The sequence below is a fragment of the Notamacropus eugenii genome, chromosome 4, assembly GCF_028372415.1.
Source record: "Notamacropus eugenii isolate mMacEug1 chromosome 4, mMacEug1.pri_v2, whole genome shotgun sequence".
Lineage (NCBI taxonomy): Eukaryota > Metazoa > Chordata > Mammalia > Diprotodontia > Macropodidae > Notamacropus > Notamacropus eugenii.
In genome coordinates, this window is record NC_092875.1 from 11,111,074 (window position 1) to 11,123,219 (window position 12,146).

General features: G+C 47.3%; 1 protein-coding gene across 6 annotated transcripts in view; it reads left to right on the forward strand.

The window, feature by feature from the left end:
* Positions 1 to 12,146, forward strand: part of ARVCF (ARVCF delta catenin family member) — a 352,355-nt gene that overhangs the window by 311,649 nt on the left and 28,560 nt on the right. The window lies entirely within an intron of this gene.

A 12,146-nucleotide genomic window follows, 5' to 3' on the forward strand; every position in this document is an offset into this window, starting at 1 on the left:
CTTTATACCTAGATCATGTATCCACTTGGCCTTTATTCTTGTGTACAGTGTCAGCCATTGGTCTATGCCTAGTTTCTGCCACACTGTTATCCAGTTTTCCCAGCAATTTTTGTCAAACAGTGAGTTCTTATCCCAGAAGCTGGGGTCCTTGGGTTTGTCAAACAGTAGATTGCTATATTCATTGACAACTGTGTCTTGAGTACCTAACCTATTCCACTGGTCTACCCCTCTATTTCTTAGCCAGTACCAAGTGGTTTTGATGACTGCTTCTTTATAATACAATTTGAGATCTAGTAGGGCTAGGCCACCTTCCCTAGTATTTCTTTTCATTAGTTCCCTTGATATTCTGGACCCTTTGTTTTTCCTGATGAATTTGGTATATTTTTTCTACCTCTAGAAAATAATTATCTGGTAGTTTGATTGGTATGGCACTTCAATAAGTAAAATACTTTAGGTAGAATTGTCATTTTTATTATATTAGCTTGGCCTGTCCACAAGCAACTGATGTTTTTCCATTTACTTAGATCTAACTTTATTCGCGTGAAAAGTGTTTTGTAGTTGTGTTCATATAGTACCTGGGTTTGTTTTGGGAGGTAGACTCCCAGATATTTTATAGTGTCTACCATAGCTTTAAATGAGATTTCTCTTTCTATTTCTTGCCATTGGGACAGTTCTCTTTTCTAACACATCTGAGTGACTCCTTCCCATAATACCCCCACAATCTTCCCTTCTAACAGAGTATCAGCAAACTGACAGATCAGTTCAATGGGGCCAGGTCTGCGGGGATGGCTCCTTCCATGCTTAGGGGTCATCATTATTATTACAGAGAGGCAGCTAGGTGACTCAGTGGATGAAGTCAGGAAAACCTGGGTTCAGATCTCACTTCAGTCACTGACTAGGTGTGTGACCTTGGGCAGGTCATTTCACTTCTCTGCCTCAGTTTCCTCAACTATAAAATGAAGATAATCATAGCACCTACCTCCCCAGTCTGTTCTGAGGATCAAAGGAGATAGTATTTGAAAAGTGATTAGAACAGCGCCTGACAGTAGGCACTGTATAAATGCTAGCTTTTATCATTATCATTAAGACTTCTCGTCAAAGATGGATGAGGCAGATGTGAGCAGATGTGACCCACTGGGTTGGTTCATTTTGCCCAAGCCACCTGCCTAGGGTCGTACATCAGAGGCAGGGCTTGGGCCTGTGCTATATAGTCCATCCCCTTCATTTTACAGAGGGAGAAACAGGTCCAGTAGGATCAGAGGTGAGATTCAAACTCAGTTCCCCTGACTCTGAGGCCAGGTTCTTATCCATTTTTACCACAGCTGCTTCTCATTATGATAATATTTAGCAATTCTATCATGCATTAAGGTTTGCAAAGTGTTTTACAAATATCTCGTGTAATTCCTACAAGCCTGGGAAGCAGGAAAACTATTATTACTCCCATTTTACCAATGAGGAGACCAAAACTGAAAGGCTTAGTGATTTGTCCAGAACCACACATTAGGAAGCATCTGAAGTGGGATTTGAACTCGGATTTTCTTGCCCTGCCCGCTGAGCTTCTTGGCTGTCTCATCATTGTCATGATTATAAAGTGTACCTCTGCAGAGGGGGTTCTTCACCTGGTGGTCTGTGAGCTTGCTTTCTTAATGTTCTGTTCATCGTATTTCAATGTCATTGGTTTGTTATTTTTATATTATACTTTGTACATTTAACAACATGATTCTGAGAAGGATTCATCTGTGGACACTGCTCCACAGGGCTGGCTGCCCAAGGGGTTGAGGACCCAGCAAAGGTGAAGACACCCTGGTCTGAAGGCTACTTAGGAGGAAGGTGGGGTGTGGTGGAAGAGCAGAGTCCTGGGCCCCAGAACAAGAGACCCGGGTTCCAGTCCCAAGGCTGCCTCTCCAGCTGGTGTGGTGGGCACCATGGGTGGTCAGCTCAGTCCTGGGCACTGGGCCTCTTTATTCTCCTGTCAAATGGAGAAAATGAACCTTGTACTAGTTTTGAACAAGGCTTTGAACACCTTAAAGGATGAGAGAAATGGGAGCTGGGGTGCCATTGCCACTTGGAAGACATTACAGAAATGGAAGATATTGTAAGCCAGTTCTGGGCCCTCAGCGCTCCTGCCCGCTCTCCTTGGACCAATTCATGGTGTCAGGGCTCCTTCCTCACCAGCCTTTGTTCGGTACTCACTTCAGAAAGCAGGTCAATGCTGAGAGAGGAAGGGAGGGGGATCTAAGGAACCAGCAGCTCAGCCCAGGAGAGATGCTGCTGTCGCCATGGTGATGGTGTTCCTGGACTGGAGGCCAGCTTCCTTTCTGCATTATCTGTCTCTAACTCAGAGTGCCCAAGGTGGGGGTGGGGGAGCAGAGGGGACACATAGGTCCTGCTTAGCTCTGGCCTAGAGACAGAGCCTGAATGGGCCAAGGGCTCTGCCAGCCTTGAGTGTGAAGTGGGGGAGTGCACCATCTTTCTGGGGGCCTCAGCTAGGACTTGGGCCATTTCTGCTCCAGAGAAGTTTTCTAGGACCCCAGGGCTCTGGAGTCATAAAGGACCTTAAAGGCCATTAAGTCTAACCATCTCATTTTGCAGAGAAGTAAACTGAGGCCTAGGGAGGGCAACTGTTTTGTCTAAGGTTACACACAGGTTCAGAGAGCTGTTACTGGAAAGGTCAATTATATGCAAAGTCAACAAAGCACAAACCCTCAGAACAGCCATGTGAGGTAGGTGGAGGAGCATAGCGAGTCTCACACAGGGGTTAAGTCACTCAGCTAACAAACATCTTGAGTCAGGACTTGAACCCAGATCTTCAGCACTCCATCTGCTACACCCTGATGGCCTCTTCCTTGAATCCTTTCCTGATCCCTAAAGCAGAGGTCCCCTCCTCTCCACCCAATCCCCTTGGATCTAGTTTGTATGTGCCTGCAGAGCAACATGTCATCTCCCCAAGCAAGGCTGTACGTTCTCTGAGGAAAGGGGAAGATTTCACTATGTCTTTGCCTGACTAGAGCCAAGCACACATTAGGTGTTTAATACATGCTTACTCTGTTGACTTGGTCAATTGAAATGAGAGGCCAGAGCAGGAAGCTTAGTTATCTTAATAAAATCAAAAACAAGTCAGGCTCAAGGCTGGAAGAATGTCTAGGGACCAGTTGACAAGGAAATATCAGTGTGATTGGGGCTGGGCAAGAAGCAGTCTGCCTCAGGTGGGGAGGATCCCAAGAGATGAGGGGCCTGTCCAGCTTGGGGGGCTTGAGCAGAGGGTCTGACTGGGCCAGTCCTCGAAGGCTCCTGGGATGTGGCTTCAGCCACGGACAGCTCCGGCTGCTTTCCTGTGACTAACTGCTGTCTCTCTGCTGCCCCTGGTGGACAGCAGACGAGTGGCCCTTATCAGGGCCAGAAGGACTGATTTGTTCCCTGCCCCTGGGAACAGCCAGTGAAAGGGAGATTTCAATTCTGTGGGATTCCTGTTCAGGCCTGGACATGGGCTAGGATTGGGGGGGGGGGGGGGGGGGGCGGGGCTGGCTGTAGCCCCTCCTCAGCTCCATGGTTAAGCCCTCGTTCTGGGTGTTCTGGAGAGAGATGGCTAACAGAGGAGGCAACTGTGGAAACCCTTCTCTTTATCCCCAGGTCTGGCAGAAACAAGATTCTGGATTCAGTTCTGGAGGGGATCTAAGAGACCATCTAGTCTGAAACTTGCGTTTTTTTCAATGACAAGGAGGGGTTGGTAAATGACTGGTCCAGGGTTACCCAGGAGCCCTTCTTTGGATCACATTGCACTCTCTATGGATACTAAGTGGAGGCTGTTCTTGGCTAGGAAAGGAATCTGTCAGGATGGGATGACCCCAGACACTTAGCAGCTGTGGGATCCTGGATAAGTCACTCAATCTCTATGCCTCAGTTTCTTCATCTGCAAAATGGGGGAGATCCCAACACTCACCATCCAGGATCACTGCCAGACAGGGTCTCACTCTATATAAATGTTAGTTATTGTTGGTATGAGGACCAAATGAGGTCCTGTTTGCAGACCTTAAAGTGCTATAGAAATACTGGTTGTTATTAATTACTAATAGGCATTTAACATATAATCAATATATTATATTAATATATAGCATAAAACTAACAGTTTTAACAATCATAGGATTATGGACAGAGTGACTAAGAGACTTGGCCAAGGGGATGCAGCTGGTGCATGAGGCTGAATTTGAACTCAACGCTTTCTGACTCCAAGTTCAGTGCCCTATCCACTGAACCACATGGTCTTTAAAACAGTCAGCAAGCATTTATCAAGTGCCTACTAGATACCAAACACTGTATCTAACAAGATAAATCCTTCTAAGAGGTTTCCTATTTCTCACTGTGACATTGAAGCTCCCCCCACCCCATATGGGGATCAGGGAGGATGCTGGGAGCAGCTTCACAGAGGGAGCCTTGGGAGGTCCCCCGGAGATGCTCATAGGCCCTCTGGTGGGTGTCAGAGGGAAGGCTGTGGGTCATCAGGCCCCATTTCCGAACAGCTGAGGACTCTCCCAAGGTGAGCAATGGCCAGTGGCAATCCTGGGCATTTTCAGAGAAAGGCAGTTTTCTCCTCAAATATATCTTTGGCCAGACCCACAGGCACCAGGCCTTCCTTTCCACTAACCGTCCCCCTCCAAGACACCCTCCCTCTGGCCATTTGAAGGCCCACTAGGCTCCTCCTGCCTTTTCAATTTTACACTTTACCCCTTCCCTGCACTCCCCAGTCCAGCCTCATGGGTGCCCTGCTGCCCCTTACACACAGCCATCCATCTTCAGAATCTAAGCATTTGCTTTGGCTATGCTCAAAAGGTTGGGGTGTAGGGTGTGTTCAGGGAGGTCCAGTACCTTTGGTGTGATGGCTGCTGAGCCCTTTTGGGGGCTCTTTCTACCTCTAGTATCCACCTGTTCTACCTAACTCTCACCTGTAGCTCCAAGAAGCTGCAGCATGCACAGCGGCCACACCCCAGTAAACCGTTTCGGTACACAGGTCAAGCCAGGTTGAGGGTAACCAGTGGTTCTCAAACCTGTTGATGAGTTAGCAGGGTGCCTACCCCAAGCATGTGAAGACTTCCTCTGATGGAATGAGAAGATGAGAACGGTTTGTTCCAATGGCCATGAAGGCAGCTGAAGCAGGCGATGTGGAGGACTTAGAGCTTGGTTAGACACCAGAGACGCCAAGGTCATCCACTGCATCCTGAGCCATCACCAGCCATCTTGACTCTGTCCTGCCACTGGACTATGATGTCTCAGGAGGAGAGAGTGAGGCTGGTGACTTCGTGCAATTCTGCCTCACTTAAATCCAATTTACACGCAAATCAAAAGACATCACCCGTACCATTTCACTATTATGCCTCAAAGTCCTGTGGTGACAGGCAAGTGATGAAGCAGCAGGTGCAGATACACTGGGAGCTGTAGTCACAATCTTGCCGACAGGCGGCACAGGTCATAGGGTCATTTCTCACTGGGAGCAGCAGTGGGACTCAGCAAACCCTGGGTGTCTGAGCAGCCTTTTAAGGATTGCACTGCTCACCTCCTGGTGTGAGGAAGGGAGCTAGAAAAGGTGCCCTGAACATTGTCTGCTTTCCCAACCCTGGCCTAATTACCGCGGCAGGCGGGGAATCCCACCATGCTGTCGAAACACACAAAAAAAATGTACAAAATGTACAAAAACATCTGCAAAGATGATTCCACTCACCATTGGCACATGGAACATGCGCACAATAATAGACAACACAAAATCCAGTAGACCTGAAAGAAGAACTGCTCTTCTTGCAGTAGAACTTAACAGGTATCACATCCAAATAGCAGCCCTAAGTGAGACAAGGTTGGCAAATGAAGGCCAGCTTGCTGAGGCTGGATCTGGATATACCTTTTTCTGGAGTGGGTGCAGTGAAGGGGAGTGCTGTGAAGCTGGTGTAGGTTTTGGAATCAAAACTAATCTAATCAGCCAGCTGGTACGCCTGCCAAAAAGAATGAATGACAGGCTCATGACAATGCAATTGCCACCCACAGAAAAACACCATGCCACCATCATCAGTGCCTATGCTCCCACCATGACAGACCCTGATGAAGGCAAAGAAAAATTTTGTGAAGACCTGGAGACCCTTATCATCAATATGCCAAAAGAAGACAAGCTTATAATTCTGGGTGACTTTAATGCTAGACTAGGCTCAGACTACCAGACTTGGCAGGAAGTCCCAGAGTGGAGTGGAGTTGGGAACAGCAACAGCAGTGGTCATTGACTGCTGAAGACTTGTGCATCACATGCCTTCTCATCACCAACACTGTCTTCTGTTTACCTAAATGCAATAAAACTTCATGGATGCACCCTCGCAGCAAACATTGGCATCTGATAGACTATGGGACTGTAAGGAGAAGAGACAGACAAGATGTGAGAGTGACAAAGGCAATGTGTGGTGCAGAGTGCTGGACGGATCACAGACTTATCCTTTCCAAGCTAAATATTCACATTCATTAAAAGTGCCACCCCCAAGGCAAAATGACTACCAGAAGAATTAATTAAAACAAATAAGAACTCTTCTCTGAGCGTGAACAGTTTGCTGTTGACTTGGAGGGAAAGTTGAGCCAACACACAGCTGGCAACAGTGGAGCAGAAAAGGAGTAGGCAGCTTTCAGAGATTTGGTGTACAGCACTGCATTTGCTCATCTGGATCAGAACATTCGCAAACACCAAGACTGGTTTGATGAAAGTGATGGGGAAATTCAGAAGCTGCTAAATGAAAAACGAGAACTCCACAGGGTTTACCAGCAGGATAGGTCATCCACCTCTAAGAAGGCAGCATTTAATTCCATCAAAAGCAAAGTACAAGCAAAGCTTAGAGAGATGCAGGATTCCTGGTTCAGTAAGAAGGCAGATGAAATTCAGTTTTATGCTGATAGTGACAATCCAAAGCACTTTTATGATTTCCTAAAAGCTATTTATGGACCAAAAACCTATGCTGCATCACAACTACTCAGTGCTGATGGAGCCACATTGATTAGTGATAAGGACCTGATCCTAGAGAGATGGGCTGAACATTTCCATAGTGTTCTCAACAGACTATCATCAATCAATGCTGAGGCCATTGACCACTGACCTCAGGTTGAAGTCAATCCCTGCTTAGCTGAACTTCCAACTGAAGAAGAGGTTTTGATGGCCATTAGGCTCCTTTCATGTGGCAAAGCACCTGGTGCTGATTCTACTCCAGCTGAGATTTACAAGGTAGGGGGACCACTGCTCACACAAAAGTTGACTGAAATTTTCCAGGTTATATGGCAAGAGGAGGTTATCCCCCAGGAGTTCAAGGATGTCTCCATTGTCCATCTCTATAAAGGTAAAGGGAATAGATTGTCCTGTGACAATCACAGGGGGATCTCTGTCTTAGTCATTGCTGGCAAAATTCTTGCTAGAGTCCTCCTTAATAGGCTGATCCTTCACCTGGGAGATGGGCATATATCTGAGAGCTAGTGTGGCTTCAGAAAGGGCCAAGGAACAGTCAGTATCGTGTTTGCTCCCTGACAACTCTAAGAGAAATGCGAGGAGCAGAACAGAGGTCTGTACACAATGTTTGTAGGTCTGACCAAGGCCTTTGACACTACTAGTTGTGAGGGCTTATGGAAAATTATGTCAAAATTTGGTTGCCCAGAGAAGTTCATCAATACTGTATATCAATTTCATGATGGCATGTTTGCCTGGGTTCTGGATAATGGACAAGGCTCTTGTGCCTTCCTAGTCACTAATGGAGTGAAACAGGGCTGTGTGCTTGCTCCCATGCTTTTTAGCATGATGTTTTCAGCATGACATCAAGGTCAACTACCACACTGATGGTAAGTTCTTCAACTTGAAAAGGTTACAAACCAAGACTAAAGTGGAGGGAGTGTTGGTGCAGGATTTTCTGTTTGCAGATGATTGTGTACTCAATGCAGCCTCTGAAGCTGAGATGCAGCAGAATATGGATCAATTCTCTGCTCTTGTGCTAATTTTGGCCTAATAAACACCAAAAAACATAGGTGCTCCATCAGCCACCACCACACCATCCATACTTGGAACCATCGGTTACAACAAATGGAGAAATTTTGAATGCTATGGATAAGTTGGCTTACCTTGGTAGCGTACTTTCCAGGGATGTACACATTGACAATGAGGTTGATGCACACATTGCCAGAGCTAATTCAGTATTTTGGAGGCTCCACAGAAAGGTTTGGGAGAGAAGAGATATTAGACTGAGTACCAAACTGAAGGTCTACAGAGCCGTTGGGCTGACCTCATTGTTATATGCTTGTGAAACATGGACAGTCTACCAGTGCCATGCCAGGAAACTGAATAACTTCCACTTGAACTGTCTTAGGAAGATTCTGAGGATCACCTGGCATGATAAGATACCAGACGTCCTTGCTTGAGCTGAACTGCCAAGTATTCAAACTATTCTTCGAATGTCAAATTTATGTTTGCCAAAAAGACTATTTTATGGAGAACTTGCATGGGGCAGGCAATCACATGGTGGTCAGAAGAAGCGATACAAGGACACTCTTAAGGTCTCTCTCAAGAACTTTGGATTTGACTGTGCAGCATGGGAGACACTGGCACAGGACTGCTCAGCATGGCATGTCCACACCAGAAAGGGTGCTGTGCTCTTTGAGCAAAGCAGAATTGAGACAGCACAAAGTACATGCAGGATGGGCATATTTGGGATATCTACCTCAAATATTAAAACGGACTCTCTGTGCCCAACCTGTGGTAGAGCATTCCGAGCTCGTATTGGTCTGATCAGCCACAGTGGGACACACTGAAACTTCACTTTACAACAGTGATGTCATTTTGGTCCTTTTCAGAGATGGACAACAACCAGCCCAGAAGGTTCTCCTGAGGCCTCCCATCATGCCTTCAAGCTTCCCCTCAAATCCCACCTTGTGCTGGGGGTCATTCCTTGTCTCCCAGCTGCTGTCCATACCATCAATTCATCTAGTTATTTACATCAATCCACATTTATTAAGCTCCTACTGTGTGCCAAGAACTGTTCTAAGTGCTGGGGATACAAAAAGGGATAAAATGACAGATCTATTTTCCTTGTCCCTTGCCCCTCTCCCCACCCCAATCCTTTAGACTGGGAGCTCCTTGAGACCAGAACCTTTTCTTGTACCCCAGAGCCCAGCACAGAGCCGGCACCTAGTAGTGAACACTTAATAAATGTTTGTTGACTGCCTGACTGATGGATCCCTCAGGGCTAAGCTGATCACATCATTTTCTCTTACATTTTTATTAGTCTAAGCTCTTGTTTTCTCCTCACTGTTTTTCCCAATACAGCCCTCCCTCCTCTCCAACCCAGAGAGCCTTACAAAGATTTTTTTTAAAGTGGGCAAAGATCAGTTCAGCCAAGCTAGCCAGTGCCTCAGCCAAGTCTTATCGTGCCTGCGGCGCACCATGCCCATAATGCCTGGCCTTTTCGAGGAAGGGAGGGTGCTGTGGGATTTCCTCCTCTTTGGGGCCAAGCTCTGATCACAGAATTCTCACTAAAGGCTACAAATGACCAGTCGTGGCTGACTGTTCTCTCTCCCAGAGACTCGCTGCTTTTTCTCAGGCACCTTCCATGCCTTAGTCCTAAGGAGAGAGGGTTATGAAAGGAGTAGGGTAGTGAGGAAGACCAAAAGAGGACTTTATCCATTTATTCCTCACCCCCTTGGGCCATCATGGGGGTGGGGCCTCACCATGACCACTGAGGGAGGCTGGGACCCTCAGGGCAGATTTGGGGCTAAATCCATCCTTTCCCCGAGGGGCTCATCCTTTCCCTGGATTGATACAAGGCCCTATTACTACCAATGCCCAGAGTTGATCTGTCCTGCCCCGTTGCTATGGAAGAAGGGAACCAAGACAAGCTCCCACGTTATGGACCATTTCCCATTTTCTTCACATCGGCCCAGGGTCGGTGGGAGGGTTGCACATAGTGGGGCAACAGTGGCCTCTGTTCTTGGGTTCTGGTGATGGTGCTGTGGGCTTGATTTGTGGTCCCAACACAATGGGATTTAGTGCAGGAATGCTGGATTCGGGCAGGCAGAGGGGAAGGGGGGGCAGAGTTTGAGTCAAACCTTGCAGCTGTGTGCCCTCAGACTAGACCCTCCTTCTCACGGGACCTCCATTTCCTTAATAAAAATCAAGATCATAATTAATGCTCTCATTCTGAGGGAATTGTTGAAAGAAAAGCCCTTTGTATATCCAGAAACACGCCCATGCTTGCCCCAGGCTAGGCACTGTGGGGGGAGATGGGAGAGTAGACACAGCCATCCCCTTAAAAGGCAGGAAGGTTTATAGGATTTGAAAGTGGAACAAACTCTCAGGTTCACTTAATCTGACCGCCTTTGGCTGGGGACATTCCATCTTGAAGGAGGGAAAGGATGGGACTTATCCAAGGTCACACAGCCAGCAAGGAAATAAGCTGGGATCGGGGCCCAGGCCGGGTCTCTGGGGAGAACACTCCCAGCCAGAAACAATCAGACAGAAAGCCAAGGCAGGATTTCAGGAAGGGGCTGGCTGAGAAGGTGTTGAGTCCTGGGGGGGCCCACTCTAGGGAGGCCACATCCTTCTCCTCTAGCTGCTCCTGGTAGCAGCAGGGGCAGCTGGGATGATACAGATAGAACCTGGCCCTGAGATATTTTAGGAATCTGAGGTCAGGCCTGTGGGGAGCAGAGCATGATTTACTCCAGCCCAGAATTTCCAGTGTCTGCCAAGAAGGCTGGGTGTTAGCTTTGGAAGCAAAGCCGGACAAAGAGGGGATGGGTCCTGGGAGCAGAATGGGAAGGGCCCTCTGGTGGAGTCCAAGCTCCATGTTTTACAGGTGGTAAACTGAGGCCTAGAGAGTGTCCATGCCTTAACCCTGGTGGGACCGAGGGCTTGAGAAGGTACATGCTGAGTCATTGATAGAAAGTCTTCCTTTATCCACAAATTACAAAGACAACTCTCAGCTCCTACCCGGGGATCCTGAGCCACCATAGTAACTCATAATATGGCCTTCGGAGTTTTACAAAGCACTTTACTGAGGTTATCTCTTTGGTCCCCACAATCACCTACCAGAGACATGAGCTTTTATTTTTTCTTTTCCTTTTTTCTTTTTCTATTTCTTTTTTTTTCTTTTCTTTCTTTTCTTTTCTTTTTTTTTTGAGACAATCAGGATAAAGTGCCTGCCCAGGATCATACAGCTAGTAAGTGTCTGAAGCCAAATTTGAACTCGGGTCCTCCTGACTCTAGGGAGACACCTAACAGCCTCTGGGAACCTGGGAAATACCTTTATTACCTACATTTTACAGATAAGGAAAGTGAGTCTGAGAGGGGTTTAAATGCTTTGCCAGGGGTCACCCAGCTGAACAGCGTTGAGTCAGGATTCAAACTGAGTTCTTTTAGATTTCAAGTACAACAGTTCATCCACTTGGTCCTATAGCAGCCACAAGGCCAAGGCATCTCATCTCTCCAATGGTGGGTTTTATCGCCTTTCACATGTTCATACTCATGCTTCCTGTCTGCAGAGAGTCAGGAAAGCCTCTCTGGAACTATGACCCTGGGCAAGTCACTTCACCCTGTCTGCCTCAGTTTCCTCATCTGTCCAATGAGCTGGAGAAGGAAATGGCAAGCCACTCTGGTATCTCAGCCAATGGGGTCGCAAAGAGCTGCACATGACTGAACTGACCAAACACCAGCCCAAGCATCCCAGAGTCATGGGCAGGACAGTGACCTAGAGGCACTTAATTCCTCAGTGGTTCAGAAAACATTTTGAGAGGGATTTGATCACTCAGGAGAAACAGCGCTGACTGAGTACTTACTACATGCTGGGCCCTGGGCCAGGCACGCTCAGCTCTGGCATCACCGAAATCTTGTAGAATGAGAATACAAGGTCAGGTCAAAGCCTGGGGATGGTTTAGTCTAAAGGAGGAAGTATGCATAGCACTGTAAGGCTGGCAGTGCTTTATGAACAACATCTCATTTGGTCCTCCCCACAGCCTTGAGAGGGTGGTGCTAGTATTGTACCCATTTCACAGATCAAGCAGAAATGGCATGACTTGCCTCCAGTCAAATAGCTAGTATGTGCCTGAGGCTGGATTTGAACTCGAGTCTTCCTGACTCCAGGCTTAGCTACCCCTAG